The 13,108-nt window shown below is 43.8% G+C and overlaps 1 long non-coding RNA gene across 2 annotated transcripts in view; it reads left to right on the top strand.

Moving 5' to 3' along the window:
* Positions 1-9,999, top strand: part of LOC119177747 (uncharacterized) — a 93,760-nt gene extending 83,761 nt beyond the window's left edge. For both annotated transcript variants that reach the window (XR_012883835.1, XR_012883834.1), the window contains one exon: positions 5,990-9,999. This is a non-coding gene — a long non-coding RNA (uncharacterized LOC119177747). The remainder of the gene's footprint in view (positions 1-5,989) is intronic.
* The last annotated feature ends 3,109 nt before the right edge of the window (positions 10,000-13,108 follow it).

Below are 13,108 nucleotides of genomic sequence, written 5' to 3'. Positions count from 1 at the left end.
CGTTACCAGCAGCTCCAACTTCACAATATGCTCTGGACGCCATCAGCCGGGCCGCCCACGCACGCGAAACCGCTCGTGCTCGCCTTCTGACCTCCCAAGCAAACCAACGGCGTCGGTACGACCAACGACACCGCGATGTGCACTTTTCGCCCGGTTCGTTGGTTCTGCTGTGGTCTCCGACCAGGCACGTTGGCCTGTCTGACAAGCTGCTCTCTCGGTACACAGGGCCCTACAGAGTGCTTCGTGAGGTGACTCCCGTCACTTATGAAATCACTCCTGCTGCCTCGCCGTCTTCATCCACCCCTAGGGCCAGCGACATCGTACACGTCGCACGCCTGAAGCAGTACCACTCGCCCAATGATCTTGACATCTAGATGCGCCGAGACGGCGCCTTTGCCGACGGGGGTTATATGCTACCTGTAGGCTGCCACAAACCATAGTGCGAATGCGCGTGTGCGCCCGACGAAGAAGATGAGGCTCGCTGGCTGCTCGAGCTCGGAGCCAGACTGGCCAGTGCTGCAACCGCTCTTGCAAATATATTTTTCGAATATATTCGCAATACTTTGTCTCGTTACTCACGTAACAATATCTGCTAAAACTTGTTGTGGAATTTTTTTTTATTTAGGGAAACCGCAGGCGAATTATTTGCCTCAAGCAGGAGAAGCATTACACTATAGTGCCAGCAAAAACAAATCAAATGAAAAAAACAAATGAAAACATGCAAAAACTATGCCACAGCGTATGAACATATTGCTTACAGCAGTCTCAGCTCGAGATCACATAAGCAGCAGTCTCAGCTCGACATCACCGAAATTAACAAGAGATAATGGGTTACCAAGGCCGCCATAAAATCATTCAAATATCAATCAAATATCTAGGACTTCCCCTTCAATACGACCTATGTTAGAACTATCAAATTGGTCACATTGTCGCTGCTGCTAACCGCTCCCTTGGTATGTTAAAACACAATCTGCGTCATGCTCCTGCAAATGTGCGCAAACTTGCGTATGTTACCCTAATCCGCCCTAAAATTGAGTACACTTAATTCACATGGGACCCTCAACAAGGGTACATTATTGATAATATAGAATCCCTGCAGAACCGTGCTGCTCGCTTCTTATTCTCTGACTACTCTCATTTCACCAGCGTTATTGTCTTAAAAGCTCATGCAGGCTTTGATAACCTTTCCCATCATCATCAGTTGCTCCATGACGATTTCTTTCAGTCACCCTTAGCCATCCTTCTTTGCCGTGATCATCCTCACAAGACCAAAACGCATCACGTGCCCCACATCATCCTTTTCTAATTCATTTATTGCAAAAACCATCATCGAATGGATCCAGCTGCCTCGAAATATTGCAATAGAAAGCAACATTTTGAAATTTACAAAACTGTTAAAAAATGGTAGCCAAGTTTAGTGTTTTTCTCTGATTGCAATAACTTTGTTTTGCTTTTTTTCATCTGTTCTATAATTGTGTGATACTGTTATTTTGCGTTGTGTTTCTAAATATATGTTAACGTTTTCAATACGTATGGCGTTACTGCGTTGCCTTTTTCATTATATTTATTCAAGCCTTGTTTGTTTTGTAAAACTCACATGCTTGTTATATTTTTATTGTATTGTATTTGTTTCCTCCCTCCATATTTAATACCCTCCAAACAAGGATCTTTAGAGTTTTCGTGAAATAAGTAAATGAATAAATTTAAGTAATAGGTGTCTTGATAATTCCCGCAATGCCAAAAATTATCAGATTTGACCACTTACTACGATCTTCAAGATCTATCAATCTGGCTTGCTGCAACTTGACTGTCTCTTGCATTTTTCGTACACTAGGAGCCAAGTTTGCACAGGTGCTTGGTTTTGTGTGTTGTTCAAACTGAGTAAAGCACTTCTCAAAACTATAGACCGCATTTGCCGTAGTCCTAAGGCAGGTTTCTAAGGCCGACATATCATTTCTTATTGCTTGTTATCCACCCATTTATGCTTGAAACATTTCCTCGTCAGATGGCCCAGGATTTTCTTCAACGTCACCACATATCAATTTGCAAGCACAATAACAGTCATAGGCTATGCTTATAAAAACATTCAAACATGTTGGCATGTGTTGACATTCAATTCAAGCATGTTGACATTGGTACTATACTCTAAGAGCAAAAAGCTATGCCAAGGACTGGTTTGGTTGAGACCGTGTGAGCATACACGTTAGACAAAATGTGGCATTCTCATTTCATACCAAGGAACACTACTTCACCTGCAGCTCAAACAATAATTATATCATTTGCAGTTAACACACAAGTTATTTATGAAATGCTTCATGCACGACTCGTTGCAAACGTTCTAAGGCAGTATGCTCGTAGTCGTAACAGATGCAAAGTGATATTCTACAGTTACATTCATTAGCAAGCGATTAATTTGTGGTTGTAAATTTACCTAAGGCAGAGATGCAACCATAAAGAAAAATTTGGGGCAAAGGAGGGGAGATCGAAACTGAACCTAAAGTTTTTCCATTTCGCATGTGTACATACAGACACTCAAATCCAAAGTCGCATGCACGATCCATTGCTACACCCTGTACCTCGCGGCATTGACATCATTGAAGGTGACCCGAGGTGACCCCCTACTTCCCCTATGCCACCACGCTGCAGCAGGTACCACAAGTTGTGATGACGTCCTAGCCGCCATTTATCTTTTGCCGTGCTTGCCATTGCTAGGACCACCCTACCATTGCGTGGACCACGCCTAAGTGCGTCCCAGCTCTGTGCTGATGTGGCTGAGATTGCGCAAGCTAGGTTGTGGCATTTGCACCCGGCAGTATGTCGTTTTTCGAACTCTCTGAAACCAAAACTGAGAAAGGCTGACAATCAGGGGCTTGTAATTATTCATTCGTCATGCACCACAGCAAGCGATGTGTCTTGTTATCACTAACAGGCCTCCAGCAACACATTTTAACAACAAAACGTGGGGCCAAAATATTTGTGTCAGGACTCCTTTAACCCTTTACTGCCTATTTCACTCGCGAAAAACTTACTAATATTGCCATTTTCTATTAGTGGTCAATTTTCTCATGCCATACTAATTTGGAAAATATATTACATGACTGATTTATAATTAGCATTGACACAGAAATCCAAAAATAAAAGCTGCTGCTTCTGGCAGCTTTTCTTCAACACATACCATTGTAATGGGTCAGAACGTATACCGAAAGTATAAGTGTTTCTTTGATGCTATACACAGTAATGCATTGAAAATGCATATGCATTGTTTTGTCTCAACAAAAGCTTTAACTACAATGGAGTTAATGGTGTGAAATACTCGTTGCATCACCGTTGTGATCATCGCTCTCGTCATCTGAAGTAATATCAAGGGCCAGGACAATGTCCTAGTCGCTGTCAGACTCGAAATGCGCAAAAAGCTCGAAATGCGTTTTTTTTTTCTGAAGAACAAAAGCCGTCTAGTGTTCATAAGTGCAAGGAAATCAATTGTCAACCGTGAGATGTGTTTGGGGGAGGAATGAGTTAAAGATCAGGCCGGATGAGTGCGAGTCGTCTAAGTTATTGGTACAAACTCATATGACGAGTACAGCTCGGATTTGGCAGTTAAAGAGTTTAATAGCATCTTCACTTCTTGCACTATTACATCAATGTCACACATAGTAGCACCCAGAATATCAAAATAAACTGAAAATTAAATACTTGTGCATCAATAAGAGCAGTGCAATTTTTTGTACTGCAGAAGGAAAAAAAGGTGTAGAACGCGAGGCGACGGGTAGGTGCCACCACCACCTCGTCTTAGCAAAGCTTTGGAAACACTCCCCGTTCCGTGCAAGCGTTGCATGGTAAGCGCAGCGTGATAGGCGCTACGGTCCTTAAAATTACTCATGTATGCGTTGTCTAGTAAGAGATGCATATGCATAATATATGCGTGTTGTTATGGTGCGCCAGACATGCGCAATAATTGCTTTTTAATTGACAATAGCACGAGCATAAACGCTCAACCTTGAGCAACATCGGTGGGCGCTGCAGATGGTATCGGCCTTTTCGAGTACCCGATGCTGGTGGGAGTAGACAAACAGGAAAATGTACAGACAGACAGACAGACAGACAGACAGACAGACAGACAGACAGACAGACAGACCAAAATTCTTGCGTCGAAGGTCCTTTAAAAAACAGTTAGTTTAAGCTGGCCGACTTCACTGCGACTTTTCATCAATGCTTCGCCTGTACTTGTTACCTAACTGAGATATAACACTTGCCAATTCTGGAGTAAAACCAGATAAACTATATAAGCTAAAAGGGGTCATGAACCAATTTTTCCCGTACTGATCTAAGAACTCAGTATTGCTGTTAGCTACCTCCCGAATGGATTGCTGCTGAAGTTTCTCGAATTCGTCAAGAACCAGCGGAGTTACAGGGTTCAGCGCACTCTCAGAGCGCTTTCTCTCTTTTTTTCGCCAAGACGAGTGGACAAGAAGCTGCCCAAGGTGGGATGGAACTGGGGAAAAAAGTTACATCAGCACGCTTTATGACCTTGAGCGCGCTTGACGAAGCGCGATAGCTCTCTCGCACTTTGATTCGTGTTTGCAAGTACGGCTACCGAGAAATGCGGCGCCGGAAAGTGGCGGCACCCCATGGCAAAAAGCAATCTGATCCGAACGCTGCTCTCGACACATATTGGCTATTGCCCAACAAAGATGCCATGTCTATTCGACATCACGCAGCTGCCAGTGTCATTAGCGTGACGCCAGTGGATCAGGTGCCTGCCCACGATGCAAAGTGAGAACTAGCTTCTGTTTGAAAAGAGAGCGCCTGAGAAAACGGCAACTTCACGCTGCGCTTGTAACCTTCACGCGGCGTGCATGACTGTCATATTTGGCTCAGACGTTCATAGCTGCGTCTGCCTTCCGCAGCATGTGTTTTTTGAACGAGCCTGAGCGGTGCTCCATGACCCCTTTAAAGTAACGATTGATTTGTGGGGTTTAACGTCCCAAAACCACCATATGATTATGAGAGACGCCGTACTGGAGGGCTCCGGAAATTTTGACCACCTGGGGTTCTTTAACGTGCACCTAAATCTGAGCACACGGGCCTACAACATTTCCGCCTCCATCGGAAATGCAGCCACCGCAGCCGGGATTTGAACCCGCGACCTGCGGGTCAGCAGTCGAGTACCTTAGCCACTAGACCACCGCGGCGGGGCGACCCCTTTAAAGTAGAACTGTGCGAAGTTTCAGTATACCACGACGGCAGAAATGTAAATTTTGGAAGCATGATTTCCACATTTTATACGTAGCAAGTGGTAAAGCACATCATGAAATGGGTACTTTTGCAATACAAAGCAACACAATTTTTTTATGGCCAAAATGATGATAATTGACAGTACAGCAAAACTTGGTACAAACACATTTAAACCTGTGTGCCTTCTACTTTTTAGAAGCAGTATATACAAGAGCACACACTAACGTAGCAGCTTTGGAAAACACAGAAGTGCGCACTTACGGGCCTACAGCTCCATCAGAGGAGTGCGACGCCTTTCTGGCAAGGTACGGCAGCATTTTCGTAAAATAAAAATCATCAAGCTTCGCTTTCGTACCTTCCCACTCTTATTCATCAAGTAAATACGCTCAATGGCAACCCATTTGGCCGAGTATACAACAAAAGGCACCCAATGACACTTGGCGATGCCCATTTTTCCCAGGAAATGCGCATAGTACTCGTGGTTTCTCTGTAGGCTTGGCAAGTTGTTCTCACTAAAGTTTAGTGAAGTGCATTGTGATCTAGCAACCTCCGAAGTGCTTTCTTCAAGGCTATAGGGGCATTTGACCTCTAGCATCTCATAGCTTGATTCTTCAGGGTCAAAACAAGGCGATCAGGGCTAGCATCAAGTGATGCGCACATTGGGTCCACAAACAGCCTGCAAACAGCCTTGAGTGGGCACGGTGGACTAATTTCCAGCATGTTGCCTTACAAGCCTTTCGCCTACCTTGTGCAGGGTTTGCTGCTTGGTCTCGCCCATTCATCGGAAAAAACCACTGCTTCATGGGCTACCGACACGTGCCTCTACTACCCGGACGCACCAACGTTATCCAGTTCGGCTTCCCCTCTCCCATCGGCCCTGCATAACACCCCAGCTGATGGACACGTGACATCGACAAGCCAGCCTTTAAAAGAAGGGTTTCAGGCGTTCTTCTTCAGTGGGCACAGTGGACCAGTTTCCAGCATGTTGCCTCACAAGCCTTTCGCCTACCTTGTTGGTGATTATTATTGTTCTATAAAAAGTGACTGTCGTGGTCTTCTGGTTCTGCCGTGCCCACTGAAGTGCCTTCACATTGCCTATGATGTATGTTGGTTGTGCAAGCTACTTGTGTGCGGTGACGTTGAGATGAATCCCGGACCCTCTTCCGATGTATCCGACAGTCTGTCCGCGAAAGATAGTACTCATGAAATGTTAAAGCAAATTTTGGAGGGCCAGAAGGTGATGACTTCCGAAGTGGCTGCTTTACGAACTCAGCAGGATGGCCTGCAGAGATTACTTACAGACTTGTCTGTGCGAATCAATCAACTAGAAAAAGGGTAGACAAAGTGGATAATGTTGAACGAAAAGTTGACTTTCTTCAAGAAAAAATTACTGACTTGAAAGACAGAAGTAGGCGTTCAAATCTTATTGTTTTTGGCATCAAGGAAAATCCCTCTGAAACCACCGAAACATTGAGGAGGGACGTTTTAACTGATCTTTTTGCCAATAAACTTGAAGTACCATGTCGATCTGTCGGTCGAACTAATAGAATTGAAAAGCCGGGCAGCCAACGTCCAGTTATTGTGTTCTTTCAGGACTACAACGAGAAAGAAAGGATCTTAAAGAACGCGCACAAACCTAAAGGTTTTGACGTATCAATACAAAACGACTATTCGAAAGAGACTCTCAGGAAAAGAAAGCTTTTGTGGGAGAGCGCAAAGTCTGAAAAAGGTCAGGCAAAGAAGGTAACCCTCAATTACGACAAAATTCATGTAGGTCGGGATACGTACAAATGGGACAATGCAAAGAACGCGAGGGTTAAATAACCAGCCCAAAAATCCGCCCACCCAGTCCCTGACTCGTGACTCCTGTTAATAAAAAACTACGAATTTTGAACTTGAACGCTCGTAGTATTGTCAACAAAGCGCAGAAATTAGAAGCGCTGATTTTGGGCTACATTTCACATGTGGTTGTTCTAACCGAGACTTGGTTGCGGCCTTAAATTTGCGATGAGGACGTATTTCCGCCGTCATATCGGGCATATCGACGAGGTAGAGCTTCTAGAGGAGGCGGTGTTGCTATTCTTGTCAGACACGACATAAAATCTTTTCTATTACATCAGATTCAAGACCACAAAAGTGTCATTATAAAAATTTCCTTTTGGGGACGATCATTCGTCGTACTTGCAGTTTATCGTACACCCGATTCACCGCCCGATTTCTTTCGGTCACTTTACGATTACATGAACACTTGCAGACATGATAAGGCAATACTAACAGGCGATCTCAACTTGCCAGGAATAGATTGGAGCTCTTCTTTTCTGAACACAAAAAACTGTGAGCATGCATCGTACCTCTTTGATATTATGACAAGCCAAAACATGCATCAAATTGTTTCCCAACCGACGCGGGTGCATGGCGCAAGTGCATCCTTGCTTGACCAGGTTTTTATAACGAGATCGGTTGAACTTTTTTCTGTATCGGTCGAACCTGGCCTTTCTGATAACTACGTGGTTTATTTTTCTTGTCCCATGCAGGCTGTTTGCGCTACGCGCCATGCCAAATCAATTACTGTGAAAGACTTTTCGCGTGCAAACGACGAGAGTGTTCTGGACTACCTCGATCTTTCCCTCAGCAGCTTTCAAGGAACTGACCCTGAAAAATTGTGGAACAAATTCAAAGAAATATGCCTGCAATGTCTAGATAATTTTGTTCCTAGCAAAGTAAAAAAAACGCGCAAATCAAATCCTTGGATCACGCGAGATGTCTTGCACATGGAAAGGAAACTAAAGCGGCTTAAACGCAAGGGTGCTCCACGCAATATTACTCTTTCTGCCCAGGACAAACTGAACGAGGCTGTGAGGATAGCTAAGTTTAGATACTTTCAGGATACTCTACCCAACTTTCTAACGTCTGCCCCACAAATATTTTGGAACTTTTTGAGCAAAAAGACCAATTGTGTTGAACAAATACCACATGAAGGAGAAACTATTGTCGACAAGAAAACTATTGCCAATCATTTCAATTTGTTCTTCCATAACGTTTTTTCTGCCTCTAACAAGCCACTGCACCAATTTTCTCGAAGTAATGACGACGTTCCAAATATTTTATCTTTACCCGTTATTGTTTCGTTGCTGCTGAATTTGAAAACTAAAACTTCAACCAGTCCTGACCAAATTCATAACACTTTTTTACGACGATGTGCCGAAATGCTATCGGAATTCCTTATAATCATTTTCCGTGCTTCCATCCGTTCCGGCCGCTTGCCTCGTGACTGGAAAGTGGGACGCATTGCTCCAGTGCACAAAAAAGGTGATAAAGATTTGGTTCCAAACTATCGTCCAATTTCTATAACGTCTTCGTCTTGCAAAGTGCTTGAACATATCATAGCTAAATTTATTATAACGTTTCTTAATGATAACAACATACTTTAGAATGTTCAGCATGGTTTCAGGAAAGGGTTTTCCACAGAAACTCAGTTAATTTCTGTTGTGCACAGTTTTTCACAAATTTTAGATAAGGCAGGTCAAGTCGATGTAATATTCTTGGATTTCACGAAGGCATTCAATCTTGTTCCTCATGATAAGCTTATTCAAAAACTGGAATCGATTGGCCTTCCAGAATTTATAATTTCCTGGATTTCTTCCTATTTGTCTGACCGCGTTCAGTTTGTAAGCATTGCCGGTAATTGCTCTGACCCGCTCCCTGTAACTTCTGGGGTTCCCCAAGGGAGTGTACTTGGGCCTTTATTATTTGTAATTTACATTAATGACATTGTTGATACTGTTTCTTCGCCGATTCAGATCAGACTGTTTGCTGATGATTGTGTGCTGTTTAATGAAATAACTTCCTATGAAGACCAGGTCTTGCTAAACACTAACCTCCAAAATATCTTTGCATGGTGCGAGCAATGGGAGATGAGTTTAAACACAGACAAAACCGTCTTCATGCGAGTAACCAACAAAAAAAATATTTTACCATTTACATATCAATCCGGTACCCAGACAGTAGCTGAGGTTGTTGAGTATAAGTACCTTGGTGTCACTCTAACGAACGACCTCAGCTGGAATAAGCACATCTCGAATATTTGCGCATCGTCTTTCCGTAAACTTGGTCTTTTGAGACACAAACTAAAGCATGCTCCTTCTACTGTAAAAAAACTAACTTATTTGACTGTTATACGCCCCTCATTGGAATATGCCTCAATCGTCTGAGACCCATACACAAAAAGAAACATTGAGGCTCTCGAACTAATCCAACGCAAAACGGTACGTTTTATTTACTCCAAGTACCGAAGAACTGATTCCCCCACAAACCTTATGAAAGAAAACAATATACCCACACTTGAAAAACGTCGTAAAATTCACAGGCTCAAATTTCTTTTTCTTTTAAATAACAAGAAGCTGTCAGTAAACCGTGATATGTACCTGAAACCACTTACGACAAGACAAACCCGGCATCGACAAACTCATTCATTAAAACCGTATTTCGCCAGAACAAACATTTTCAAATACTCGTTGTTTCCTCGAACCATAAACGACTGGAACTGCGTACCTCAATCACTAACCAGCTGTGTAGAGGCAATGGAGCGTATTTAACAATGACCTATGTTTTTGTATCTTTTGTATATGATGTATCCTTTTTGTTCTTGCTGTTTACACTTGTGTGCAATGTTATGATCTTTGCCCCTCCTGCTGGGGCCCTTAAATGGGTCTGCAGTATTTTGTAAATAAATGAATAAACAAATAAATAAATGCCGTACGGAAACATTGTGCCCATGGGTTTTCATAACAGAGCAGTATCGATCTAACGCAAAATTTTCGTTTCTCAGTTCATACTGAATGGCGCGCACTCGAGAAAGGTCCTCAGCTTCTAATAAATTGCAGAGGCCTTTCTCCGTCCAGTTCAAGCGCTTGGTGGCTCGGCCAAAGCAGGAAGCCGTCAGCCGATTCATCTTGGCGTGCTGCCATAAGCTGCTTTGAGACTGCTACCGGGAGTTTATCTCCAGCTCTTGTGCCTCTGCTGCAGTCACTTGGAGATCCTGCATGCACCAAATGCCACAAGTTTGAAAACATTAGATGTGCCTTATAGGTAAGATAAATGAATCTTATTTGTTTATTTACCAAACTGTAGGTTTTTCGCACACCCATAAAGGGAACAAACATACATCACAAGCATTTAGTAACATATGACATGTCCTAAAAGGTAGTAGGAATGACACGAGTAAGACTGAAACACTTTTCAAAAGCCAGTGCATTATTAATATACTACCCACCCTGTTACACTTTGCTGCTGGTTAGAAAGAAAACAGATGTACGATTAGTGATCACATATTACAGATAACATAGGAAATTCAAAACAAAAAACACTACAGTTCAATACTGCAAGATACCTTCTGTGTTGTTGTATCAAAAGAAGTAACTATAAAGGCTCCATCAGACTGTCCACAAATGAACAAAACTGTTCGAGGGTAGGATCATATACAGCTTCGCAGCGCACTCCCAAGTTTTTAAAGCACAAGGGAACTAGTATTTAAATGTATTGTTGTGTACACAGAATGGCCTGATGCATTTATCAAAGCTAGTCCCACTAGAGTGATGACTGGGCAGATTAATGTAGTCGCCTAATCGATTTAATGGGACCATAAAAGAGGAGATAAGAAACATCATAGAAGCAACACGATGCCGGCAAGACAATGTTTCCAAGCGCACTTGTTTGCATAGTTCCTATGTGCTGTCGTGCCTTGAATACTTTAAATAAACCTTACAGCCCTAGTGCGCAATCTTCCACGTTTGTCGCAAAGATACTTTTGATGGGGATCCAACGCTATACTTCCATGTTCTAGAATAGGCCAGAGCAGTTTTATATGCAAGGGGTTTAATGGCTGGAGAGGCCTTGTTCCATTTTATACGTGGAAATCCTAGCTTCTTGAATACCTTGGCGCATGTATTGGTAATGTGTTTACCTCAAGACTTGTGAAAATGTGACACCCAAGTACTTTAGGTTGTCGATGGCGCAAAAAGGACTTAGGTTCTGCGGCACCAACCAGAGGGTGACAACGTCTCACTAGTAAATGCAGCAGCGTACACTGCAGTATTATATGTGCATCATGGTATTATGACACTTTGCAAGGAGCTTCTACTGTTACAAAGATAGAGTGGTACTACAGCACCTGTACGTGTCCTCTGCAAACTTGATTGATTTGTGGTGTTTACCGTCCCAAAACCACCATATGATTATGAGAGACGCCGTAGTGGAGGGCTCCGGAAATTTTGACCACCTGGGGTTCTTTAACGTGCACCCAAATCTGAGCACACGGGCCTCGACATTTTCGCCTCCATCAGAAATGCAGCCGCCGCAGCCGGGATTTGAACCCGCAACCTGCGGGTCAGCAGCCGAGTACCGTAGCCACTAGACCACCACGGCGGGGCTCCTCTGCAAACTTTCCAACAATGTTTCATTACTTCTGCACTTCACCGTTACTTATCCATCACACAAAGTCCGCTCTTGAAATTTTGCAACAGTATACTGTATATAGTACAATGCGCAGTTGCACAGTGACTACTATAAGTATAAAGAGATGTCTTCACTAATAGAACAGGTAAAAAGACGAAAAAGGCATCTGTCTTAATGTCCTGCGACATATGCTGCTCATCAAGACTGCATGTTTAGGGCAAGTCGGTAACCAAAGCCCCGTCATCAAATAGAAGGAACTCGGGAACGATGGTGACTTTCCCACTTCCTGGCAGGATGTCACGCGACAGCCAGGTTTCGAAACCCCAGGGCAGCAGAGCTTGCTGATAGGACAGAGAAGAAACCACTGGTGCAAGACCAAGCCTCTTTTCAACAACTGGCCCTTTCGCAGCCAACAGCATGGAACCGAAGCTGTGATTTCTACGTTTCTTCAAGCCTTCTCCAAGCTTGTGCTTACTATAAGCTGCTCCTGCTCGTCACCTTGCTTGGAGCACATGTCAGACACACTAGCTGAGATGGTCACTGATGCGCCGTCTTGCCGAGGGCTTCTCCGATCAACAATTTGAAGACTTGTTGCCTTGATGCCTTGTTGCCTTGGGCACCACCATTGTTGAGGAAGTTCAGTGCACGACAGCTCTGGAGGTGCCTCCTTGAAGCCCTTTTTTTCAGTAATGGGATCAATCACACTGTCGCAAGGATGTGGCTACAAGCCCCAGTGGCTGGGGACTCACAAGTGGCATCTGTCCAGCCCCACTGATGGAGTTGATTGCCAGATACACCTTGTAAGGTTTTCCTGCTTTCCTTTGGCTTCTGAAGCAGGCAGCTCTAGCGTACGCAAGGCCCTCCCTAAAACACAGCAGTATTTTGAGTAAACTAAGCACTGGCAAAGGAAATGCTTTCCATGGCTTGTACATGAAAGTGTACGTTTTAAGCCCATTGATTGCACTCCTGCGCGGATGAAGTAAGTGAAATAATTAGCACGACTATGTTACTTCAGAACAGCTAGTTTAGGGGGCTTTGTTCGTGTCGTTCTTGTAGGCCGTCGTTGCGAATATACAGCGCTGCCTATGTCATTTAAGATGTTGCTTTGCCGCTCGCGCATAACGCCAACGATAACTTGTAACCCACTCGTCGACTAAGCGTTACTGCCACAGTGAAGAGCGCCGAGAGGGCGCTCCGCGTTGTCATCGAGTGTCATCAAGCGCTCTACGCTCATTCTGTAATCAGATTAACCAACCGGGGTAAGAAAACTAGCAACTATCAGAATTCGATAACTGTACAAATGAATGGTGACATTTAACACAATCTCAAAGAGTTTACGTTTGCTTAATTTATCGCCTTTTTTTAACGTCTTCAGGCAGCGCACGTGCTACGCGACGCCTCGCTCGACTTACCACTCGGC

The sequence above is a fragment of the Rhipicephalus microplus genome, chromosome 1 (genome assembly GCF_043290135.1).
Source record: "Rhipicephalus microplus isolate Deutch F79 chromosome 1, USDA_Rmic, whole genome shotgun sequence".
In the NCBI taxonomy this organism is placed as follows: domain Eukaryota; kingdom Metazoa; phylum Arthropoda; class Arachnida; order Ixodida; family Ixodidae; genus Rhipicephalus; species Rhipicephalus microplus.
Note: the sequence above shows the minus strand (reverse complement) of the source record. Positions and strands in the feature narration are given on the sequence as shown.